The 11,823-nt window shown below is 36.3% G+C and overlaps 1 non-coding gene across 1 annotated transcript; it reads left to right on the forward strand.

The window, feature by feature from the left end:
- Positions 1 to 508: 508 nt before the first annotated feature.
- On the forward strand, positions 509 to 614 carry LOC121494009. Its single transcript, XR_005988657.1, has one exon. It is a non-coding gene; the product is annotated as a U6 spliceosomal RNA (small nuclear RNA).
- The last annotated feature ends 11,209 nt before the right edge of the window (positions 615 to 11,823 follow it).

Below are 11,823 nucleotides of genomic sequence, written 5' to 3' on the forward strand. Positions count from 1 at the left end.
AGTACTTGCCTCTGCCATTACATATATGAGTTTCTATTTGTTTATTTCTAAAATAGCTATTCATCTGAAATCTCCATCCTGTGGAGTGACTGCACGTGCTTAATTGCTTGCCCCTAAGCAAACCATTACTGCAACTATAACTCTATTACAGTATGCACAGAGTATGCACAGAGGGGAGAAATAGCTTTTAAGTAAAGTTTTACACCCTCTTTTGCAACCAATCCCCCCTTCCATTTTAAATTAATTTATTTCATTTAATGCTTTTTTTTTTATTTTATAAGGGCCAGGAGATACTGGAAAGTCCAGTTATTGTACTTCACTTATCACGCATGGTTAAAAGTAAGAAGAAAGCAGACCTGCTTTGCATCTCCTACTTTTCACATGCAGAAAAACAGAATGAGCTTATTAATACACAAGCAGATTGTGAGCATGAATCAAGTATATGTTAATTATTTATTAGGTAACGCATGGGGTGGTACTATAGTGTTTTTCAAGAAATCTATATCTTGTGCTCACTTTGGCAGCACATTTACAAAAATTAGTCTGATACAGAGAAGACTAGCATGGCCCCCAGAAAGGATGACATGCAAATTCGGGAAATATCCATATCCCTTTGGTGCCTAACTCTTCATGTCCCTTTTCTGTTCAAAATAGTAAACTGTGTCATTTCCTTAGGTTCACTTGTAAAGTATTGAGGTTTCAGTCTCTTTATCTTGGCACAGCTAACGGGTCAACCGCTTTCTGATAATCATCTGAAATAGATTAAATATATATATATATTTGTTTCTTATCTTGAGTCTTTAAATAGCAATCAAAACGAAGAGGGAAAAAGGGAAAGAGGAAGTGAATATCTCAAATTATCTGTGTTCTGATTTCCTAAAGAATCCACAGCTATAACCTCCCACCAGAGGATTTACAAAATACTTCTTGACTTGTCTGTTTATGTACTTTTCTATTTATTTGTTTGTCCATTTTCCTTCTTGAGGCAAAGGGGACTGCTAATATTTTTTAGGCTAACCATAGTGTCCAACTGCATCAAATTTAGATTTTTCATTTTCTTTTAATGAAATATAGTCTGGAAAATTTTAGTCAAAGAAAAATTTGACTAATGTGATTTGACTAGAGAAATTTGACTAGTATGATTTAGCTTTCTTATATGATCCAATTTAAAAAAATCATGGACAAGAAGAAATGAATGGCTGATAAACCTGAAAAGACAAGTGTTGAGATTGGGAATTGTTGCATCACCATCATCCTTTCTCCACTGTTGTGCTCATATGCCATTTTTGGCAAAGTCCCTGGCTGCCACTGCCATCACTGAGAGCCCATCAACTTCCATGTTGCCCGGTGAGTGCCCTGAGCATCTTCCACCAGAGTTCTCAGTCCCCCCAACCCTTTTTTGGATCCACTGAACTGTATTATTTCTCCACCCTCAGCATAAAACCTGGTATTCTATAACTTGCCCTTTAAAAAGAAAAAAAAAAAGATGGAAAAAATGAAAATAGCTAAGATAACAGACATAGGTAATAAGTAATAAAAACTAAATAGCACATAAAATTTTGGAAATAGTCTTGCCTTCATGGTAATCCAAGAAATAATAAGAAACTATCCTGATAATTTGATGATAATATAATTATTTTAATGGTAATGGAAACTGGTACAATCTTTTGTTAGCCTAGTGTTCAGATCTTCTTTTTCTTTTCTTTTTTATTTTTTTCAGATCTTCTTATAAAGAAAGCCCAATCCCAAAAATTCATAGAAAGAAAAAACGGCAAACATTTATTCATCATCATCCTTAATTTAAGACAGGAAAAAAAAAAAGGAAAGAATCTACATGACAATGTTTACATGAGTTTTGAAGCATTATCTTGATTAGATATTACACATTTTACAATATAAAAAAGAAGTTAGAGTCACAGTTTCAAAGATCAATTTAAGTATCTATTTGATAGGCAGTATGCCAAACACATTCACATTTATATTCCATGTAATCCTTAAAATAACCATATAAAGTAAAAATTTTCCAAAACTAAACCATGCACTAAATTTTATTGTAAACTATAATAACATGTACGTATTGTTTGGGAAAAAGGGAATTAAAAGAAATTTAAGTAAATAAAAGTAGCTTTGCTATGGGATGTTAGGAATGTGATATTTTTCTCTCAAAATTCCCTTTAATATTCTTGTAATCTTATTTTTACATTATGAGGAAAAAATAAACCTAGAGAAATACAAACCTGGTTAAAAAAAAATACCGTTCTCATAGAGTCTACAATGGTTATGAGACAAATGTAGGTAATGACAGCAGACACTGATGCCTAGACAATAAATAATGAAAAACAGGAAAGAAAAACCCTTTTGTTTTAAAGAAAACAACAGAGCTCAGCTAGAGAACCATCTTATATAATGTACACAAATAAAAATGGGTTCATTTAATTTTTCTTCAACGTAGTTGAGTGTGAGAACTTGTTTTCTTTGCATTAGTTGAAACCATCAGTTTTAAAAAGTATATCTGAAGGTACCACGTGGGATTTTCTTGGAGGTAGTAGTCAATTAATTACCTGAAAAAAATCTGAAACAACTCACCAATCACAAACATAGCCCCCACTTAAGTTGTTTTCTAAGATTTTTTCAGTAAGATGTTTCCCAAAGTCAAGTTCTAACCTAAACTGCTGGATTGAATGAGAACAGGAACACTTACCTTTTGAGATTCAGGAGAACATCCCTTTTTCTCACAGTCTGTAACTTCAGTTTTTGAAGCCAGCATCTTGTTTCTTATTTGGACCCTAACCAAAGCCAAACACCGCATTATATGTGAAAACCTGGCATGGCAATTGCCAGAGTAGAAATGAACTATGAAAGTCATTTGAGGAGAATGCCAGATATTAGGAAATCAGAACCACCCTCTGCTCCATGAAGAATAAATAAAAATGAAAAATCGTTTTTATAGGCCGCTCTGTTGAAGCTGATGTCAGTAGAAAAGGCAAATATTAACTGGTAAGTTCATATTAATGCATTTCTTTGTCTTATTCCCGATAACTGTCTTAAAAACAGAATCCTTCTCCTCTCACAAAGAAATTTGGGAACACTCTTTTTATGTGCAGCAAGCAGAATCAGAAAGTACTAGAAACAGGAAAGGTTATAAAGATTGTTGAGTGGGCAGTATTTTTTCAGAAGGAAATCTGTATTTTTGGAAGAGGAGAACATTTTGGTTAGTAGAAATAGCAAGAGCCCAGAACATATACCAGCATGAACAGAGGTCATTCAGACCAGGAGAGGCAGACAAAATAAAGGAGAGTCAGAAAAAAAGTTTACATTCTTACAATGACACGTGGAAAGACAATTCAAAGCAAAGGTGAATTTTGACGTAATGGAACAAAGGCTTCATTGCAGATTACACCGTACATACTCTACTCCCAGTTGCTCTGTCAATGAGGTTGCTTCCAGTGTGCTAATGACTTTAAAATGAGAAATACTACAGTGAAATGAAGTAAACAGTAATTGGAAGCAGAGCCATGTGAGTTCCACAGAGATTCTTTCTGAAAGAAATTCTGGGGGATGTTCAGAGGGGTTAGCCTTATAAGACTGTGAGATCATGGATAAAGGCTTAAATGTTATTATAAGAGTGTTTCTGGATTCAGCCATCTCCCACCTGACCCTCAGTCTATGCAATTAATAACTCTTGTGGGTAAGACTTTCCCATATTGTCTCACTTAGTCTATTTATGGATATTACCACCTGGAAGCAATGGTGGAAAAGCGATAGGTCTGACAGATTTAGCAAAACAAAGCACCCAAACAGAAAATAGGACAAATATGTTCCACACAATATTTGGATAAACAATGAATATATATATATGTATATATATATAATATGTATATAAAGAATTCATTGTTTTGAATCTGAAATTCAAATTTAACTTGGTGTACTCTGTTTTTGTTTGCCAACTCTGTAAAGGAGAAATATATGGATGGCCTTGGGGGCCCGGGGAACCTAGGAATCAAGCTTGCCCTTGCACTAGCTGGGGGTTCAAATTCTGGTATTTACCCACCTGGATCTGGAAGTGAAGCAAACTCAACAGAGGTCATCCGATAGATAGTACTCAAATTTTAATGGAACCTGAAAAATCCCCGAGATCTTTCTTATAAAAGGCCTGTCTTTCATAGATTCTGATTTGGTGAGATTGGGAAAAGTTTCAGTATCTGTATTTTATCAAGTACTTCAAGTAGATCTATTATAGATCATTTCAGGCTACATTTTGAGAAAAAAAAATCTAGCCCAACTTTCCTTTTTTTAAAACATATTAGATAAATGCTTAAAGAAATAAAATAATGTTCTAATCTATCAATATTTCTGTATTATAAGTGAAAGCAAAATAATAATTCATTTGAAATAACAAGAATGCCATTGATGTAAGAATAAAAGCATATACTGACAAAAATAATTATATTTTCCAAAATAAAAAACATAATTTAGTGAGAATGGCTATATACAGTTTTTCTTTGCATTACTGTAAATTTCTGTAATATATGTTTTAATAAGACAACTTGATTGTCATATCTTCTGCATTTACTGTTTTAATGTTTTGTTTTGGTTGAGGCATATGAAGAAAATTGGCATCCCACGGATTTGTAGTTAAAAAAAGAAGACACATTTTAAAAGCCTTTTCACTTAAGAGTGAATATTCTTTTTAAGAAAACTAAGTGGGCAGCAGCATTCATATTAACTCTACAATGACTCTGTTTTACAATGTTTTCTGAACCATCAAGCCCTTAATGTAAAACGTGGAAAATGTAAAACGATACAATACTGTTTTATAAGCCTTTGCCTAGAACTTAAAAAGAATCAAATATGTAAATTTTAAGGCAAACATTTTAACAAAATAAGATCATTAGATTTTATGAGACAAATAGAACTTATCAGTGAATGAAATATGAATATATATTTGTGTATACATGTATACATACAAGGATTTATGTGTATGTGTGTATATACATTCATTGTGCATGTATATGTGTATACAGAAGACAAAACAGGTTTTCTGTTTTGGTCCAGCAACCAAAAAGTAGAGTCTCCTTTCTCAAACTAGGTCCTTTCTAAATACATGATGATGACCTTGATGAATTTACAAGAAAATAGTAATTTTTAAAATATTTTATTTTATGTCACAATACTTAAAGTGCCTCAACTATGCTCTATATTTGATGTTTCTGTTCTAATTCATCTTTTAAGAGAAAAATAAAGAATCTAGATGTTGAAAGTGTAAGAAAATAATACCTGTGGAAAAGCTCATTTTTTTCAGACCTGTTATCCTATGGCTCAAAAAAAACAGTGCAATATGATGAACCAATACACATGTTTCCTTTCTGTCTTCGGAGAAATAAGGCAGAAAGAGAAGAAGGAGGAGAAAGGGAAGGATGAAGAGGAGGAGGGAGATGAAGAGGTGAAGGAGGGGTTGGTTGGGGTGGTGAGGTGGAGAAAGAGAAGGAGAGGATTGCATAAAAGTCACCCAGAATTCATTTTGGTAGATCATTATCCCCTTGTCTCTGTCTCCTAATCCATATTGCTCTTTTTAGGAGGTGAGGAGCCACAGGTAAAGGCAAATTTGTCACAAATAGCTAGAAAGAACTATGCAGAGCATGATGCCCTCTCTCGTGTTTATTCCTTTTCTCTATTCTTCTGCTATGCTTTGTTGCTTATGTCAGTCTTCTTTTATCTTCTTTCCCCAATCTCCTGTCATATTCTATCTGTCTGTCTGTCTATTCCTTTTCCCTCAGCTCTCCTGCCTTTGCAGCATGCAGCTGTAATGGGGTGTTCTGTTCTTCCTACCTGGCGTAGCACTATGTGCTCAGTAAAGACCAATACACAGAAGGTGAGGGGCGTATGACTCAGCCATAAGCACATGGACCTGCCTTTTGTGCAACTCTGTGTACTGTCTATTTCAGCAAATATATGAGTCCTCAAAATAATAAGCACACAAATTGTTTTAACATTCCAGTTTTAAACTCTGTATATTTTTAAACAGTCACCACTATTACATAATCAGAGAGAGACCAGAAAATTTTGTAACTATAGAAACACATTTTGAGGATCAATCATAAATGGATAAGGTATGTACGTGAATATGCATATTGTACAATATAATCACATGCTTTTTATAGTCCTGAGCAAGAATAACAACTTATCTTACAGACTCAATTAAGGTTTGCATAGAAAGAAGATGCTAGAAAAAAATGCCTTCAAGGAGTTCAATGTGGTGATATAGGAATCTTGATTCATAACCTTGAAAATTGCTCTTTGGAGTAACCACATCTATCCCTACCACAGTGTTACTTTGTACAAACTTTCTAGAAAGCATTTGGGAAATGTATATTAAGAGTCCCAAAGATGTAGGGTTTTTGACACAATTAAATCCATTTTAAAAATATTTGCCATAAAATAATATCAAAATAAGAAGTTTTCTATATGAAGATATTCATTGTGGCTTAGTTTTGTAATAGTATAAAAAAGAATAATTGTAAACAACTTAAATAATCAACAAAAAAGAAATTTTTAGATAATCATGAAATATCCAAGTGATTGAATATTATGCATCCATTTAATACCAGATTTTCAAAGATAATGAAGAATATGAAATAGATACATTGATGTGTGTGGATATTTATGTGTGTGTGCGTGTGTGTGTGTGTATGTGTGTATGACTATATGTGTATGCATATATCTAAGTTTAGTTTAAAAAAATTACTTGACATGTGATCTTTCATAGATGATTTGTGAGTGTGGACATTATTTTGCATAGAACAGAAGTCTAATAAATAAGAAATACACCCCCTTGGGGCATCTGGGTGGCTCAGTGGTTGAGCCTCTGCCTTTGGCTCAGGTCCTGGGATCTAGTCCCGCATCAGGCCCCTTGCAGGGAGCCTGCTGCTCCCTCTGCCTGTGTCTCTGCCTCTCTCTGTGTGTGAATAATAAAATAAAATCTTAAAATAAAAGAAATATACCCCAATGCTAATAATTAATATCTCTGGATGATAAGATTCTGGGTGACTCGGAGCTTCCTATTATTTCCACATTCTCAAACTGTTTACATGAATCCCACACTGTCTTGCAATGAACAAGTAAAATTATGCACGCACAATTCTCACGTGAGCAGCACTGATATTTCCGAAGCCCATTGCCAGCTTTCATCAGTGATTTCTGGTCTCAGTGCGGTTGAGTAAATGAGCAAGGATGTTAAAACCACTTTCAAAGTCACCCTCTTCAGCTGCATTCCTTGGGGCTTATTAAGGTGATAAACACCTTCGGCCAAAGCTTATGGTCAGCAACATTCTCAGCAAAATCAAATGCTCTTGTTACTCTGGGCTTTTGTTCCTGGGGCTGATCAAGAGCTCTGTGTGGCATTCAGGCCGTCCCCACATTGTTCATCCTCATCCCAGGTCTGGGCTTTGAAATGAACCCAGGTATGTTTTAATAACCTTGGAAGTGGGAACTCTTTTGCACCATGCGCAATACCCAGGCAGTTGCTGTGTATCTTGGCAGAGGCCAGCTTCTTTCGGAGGAAAGAGAAATATTTCCATTCTTTTCTAAGTCATTCCAAGTTTCCTGTGATGTTATAAATAATCGAGCAAACAGCCGGCTTTATTCTGCTTAATTTGATATGGCAGATTTGAAATGTCAGAAAGTTCACTGTCAACATGAGCCACACAACTGGACTCTGCCCAATGGTCTCCTTCCTGATGGGATCCACTTTACCCAGGCGCTCACTCAGGAGGGCGGCCTAGACCTGCCCCCGGGGCCTGTGGGGCTGCTGCAAGCCTGAGGGCAGCCCTTCCTGGGTTTTCTCTGGGGGGCAGGCCCCTGGCCTGACAAACTGAGCTAATATACCTGTCATTCAAGGGAGGGGAGCAGGAGACTAGAAAAACAAAGTCGAAACTAATGTGTGAGTAATTGGAAGAAGAAGAAGAATTCGGTATCAACTCAGAGGAAACCTTTCCACAAAAGAGACGTATTTTAGTCTCTGCGTGTCAAATGTCCTCTCATGACCAAGTTCAAGGGCTGATTTACACTTGGGAAGTCTGCAGAGAGCTACATTCTCCGCGAACAGATCAAGGTCACCTGACAACAGTGATGAAAGATAAAACCACCATAAATTCCGATGCTTGGCTGAGATTTTTAAGTCTGTTGAAAGAGCGAAAAGGGCATTTTGCCAATTAGTCTGATTTTTTAATAGGATGTTTGTGTTGTTTTTATTCTTTTGCCCTGTATTTACAAATCAAACGCACGGGGATGAAACAGCTCAGTGTGGTTTGCACTGATTCCGAAAAGAGTTAAAAGAGAGAAAAAATAATAATTATTGAACTTGACTTAACGAGTTTGAATATTAAGCAATTTCCTTTAATAATACATTTGTTTAAAATAAACTGTTCATAGCTCATCTGGTCTTATTTTTTAGGTTTGTATTTAATCCAAATCTTTTTCCTCCCAGTTTCTTGTTATTCTTTAGGCTGTTCATATTCCAATTAAGATCATTTTAGGAAATGTGTTTTGGAAATTAATGTATTGAGTTAATCAAAACCTGCTGAAACCAAATGTGAGAGCAGAGATCGGCTTTTCTCATTTGGACTATGTTTAGATTGTATGTGTTTGCAATTCTCTTAAAAGCCAAAAAGCAAAAACAAAACCAAGCAAAAAAAAAAAAAAAAAAGGAATCCATCATTTGTAAAAAAAAAACAAAAACAAAAACAAAAGAAGTTGTACTTCTAAGTCCTGACTTGCATATTTACATTTCCTAATGAATGTTGCATTTGCTTTGAGGAATAGGTTGCAAATGTTAGGTGATAATTCTGTGCCTGGAGGAGGCAAATCCACAGGAAGGATGTGCATAGCCACTGAGAGGCAGGCCAATCCTTTAGGATTAAGGGCTTCATCCTCTTTGTCACATGGCCCTTTTATCCATGCTTTCCTCTTTCTTGCAGAATGACTCCAAATCCGAAACTTTCAAACACCTCACCAGGCAGAAATATCACCAAGCCATTCCTGACTCATGCATTTCAAACTCCCATGTGTTATCTTTATCTTGCTTTCCTCTCCTGCCTGGTTCTCACTCCTAGCATCACAGCACAGGGACTTTAGATAGGGAGTGTATCACATCCTTAGGGCTGCTATCACGAGGTACCATAAAACTGTGTGGCTTTAAACAACAGAGATTCACCAGCTCATGGTTCTGGAGGCTTCCAGTCTGAAATCACAGTGTTGCAGGACCACGGTCCATCGGAAACCTGCACTGAAGGACTCCAGGCCTCTTCCTAGCTTTTGGAGGTTTACTGGCAATTTTTGATATTCCTTGGTTTACAGCATAGCTTCAATCTTTGCCTTTGTCAGCATGTGGCATTCTCCCTGCATGCCTCTGTCTTTACATGGTGGCCTACTCAGAAGGATGCAAACTGTACCAGAAAGGGGCCCACGTTATTCCAATATGACTTCATTAATCTATTTCATCTGCAACAGCCCCATTTCGTAATAAGGTCACATGGTGACATACGGGAGGATTAGAACTTCCACATATCAATAATAATAATAAAAAAAGAACTTACACGTATCCTTTTTGGGGAGGAACACAATTCAGCCTATGATGGGCAGTAGGTACAACTGCATATAATGTTTTACAAAAAGTTGGCCAATAACCCCACATTGACAGTTGTCTTTTTCATAAATTTTGAGCAAAAATTACTTCCTGTTGCACCTGCAAGGGGACAGTCATAGCAATAGTGGACACATTTTAAAAATTTAGCCTTGACATTTCTTTCAGCACAAGCAGTCTCTAAGTTTTAAACTTTCCCAAACCGTAGGCAAACAGGGAAAAAAGTCACCTCGCATAATGCTCTCAGGTTTGGAATTAGTTGAGATGCCTTGTTTAAGAAGTCAGCATAAAGTTTAATTGGATATGCTTAACTGAAGTCTTAAATAGAGACACTGTTGGCCTGAAGAGATCAAATGCCAGATAAAGGCAAATATAATAAAGATGTCAGGGTGCTTCTCTAGAACAAGAGAGATCATTATGCATTTATGTTACTTAGGAAGGCAAAGGGCAGAATAGAATTTAGACTATAAAATATTACATCTCTGAGTTTCTGGAATTCATTTTTTCTTTCCACTGTAGGTAATCCACTGGGCTACCAGTGGGTTATGATTAAATGTCGTCATAATTTTCTACTAGTCGAATGGGAGAATTTACTTAAAATGTCCAAGCCAACAGACAACTCTATGATGCTGTTAGCATTTTTTGATAATAGAAAAGCTAATATGAGTAATTTTTAAAAATATTTTATTTATTTATTCATGAAAGACAGAGAGAGAGGCAGAGACACAGGCAGTGGGAGAAGCAGGCTCCATGCAGGGAGCCTGACGTGGGACTTGATCCCAGGACTCCAGGATCACACCCTGGGCCGAAGGCAGATGCTAAACCACTGAGCCACCCAGGGATTCCCCTATGAGTAAATTTTTGATTCTAGATTGGGTCAGATAGAAATCCCAAAGAAGTCCTAGATATTTTGGACTAATTAATTTTAACCATGATTTACCATCATATTCAAGTCATTTTGAAACTGAGGTTACAAAGAAAAATGGAGTAAAACACTTCTTTATCTTCCATAAATTATAATTTCATAGATACATGTATAATTTTTTTTAAATAGCCTATTATAAATGTTATAGTTGCAATACAAATACAGTGATACCGAACAAAGGCAGAGGCAGCTTAATTTATGCTGGATGTCAGAGAGTCAGAAAATGCACATCAGGATACATTAGGCAAGGCTACCAAACCATTCCAAAATCTCAGTAGCTTAAAACACACACACACACACACACACACAAACATTTCTCATTCATGATACATGTTTAGTGTGAATTAGGCTGTACTCACTGTAACATTTAAATAGCATCAGTGCTCTCATGAGCAACAAGACGCAAGCAAAGAATCAGAAACATGGAAAAATCACTCAGTGGCTCTCTATGCTTCCACCCAGAAGAACACATATCACTTCTCATCAATTTCTCTGACCAAGTCAATTCATGAGACCATGACAAAATATCAAGTGTGTGAGAGAGGAGGATGGAGGTATAAGAAGTACAGCTGTATGGTGTGCCCAGAAGTTGGAGAATGAGGAAATAATTTACATATATCCAAATGACGATCACTGCTGTCACTTGCAAGATGAGGGCTAGAATTTTAGGAAGTGAAATTTGTGCCAAGGTCAGAACACTCAAAAAAGTGGGGGGGGAAATCTGGAAAACAGTTGATAGTAATTTTGTTTGGTAATTGGCAAATATTTGCATATAATCGAAGCAGCATGAGGATAAATGCAGCAGAGAAAAAATAGGACAAGAGCACATTTTCACGGAGTCTTCAAGGATCTTGTGTTAGTTTGGCTTCTTCCAACACTGACCTTTCAGACTGAAAATGGATGAAAAGTAGTTTATTTGGGATGTGGTGGTGGCTTTCTTGATGTGTCAACTTGGCTAGACCAGATTCTTCCAATTACTCAATTGAACTAATCTAGGTGTTGCCGTCAAGAGAATTTACAGATAGCATGAAAGTTCCTAATCTATTGACTTTGTATGGGAAACATTGTCCTGAATTTCTTCTCTTATTCTAGCCTCACATGCTACAAGTGGTCAAATCGGTTTGATGCCAAGAAGCACTTGCCTAGAACCAGCAGGAGGGACGAAGCAGAGCCTAGAAATCACCTTAAAATCCAACTTCCTTGTGAGTCCAAAGGTGCAACATTCCTGTGCAAAATCCAGGCACGTGGCAGCCGCATG

The sequence above is a fragment of the Vulpes lagopus genome, chromosome 6 (genome assembly GCF_018345385.1).
Source record: "Vulpes lagopus strain Blue_001 chromosome 6, ASM1834538v1, whole genome shotgun sequence".
Classification (NCBI taxonomy): Eukaryota; Metazoa; Chordata; class Mammalia; order Carnivora; family Canidae; genus Vulpes; species Vulpes lagopus.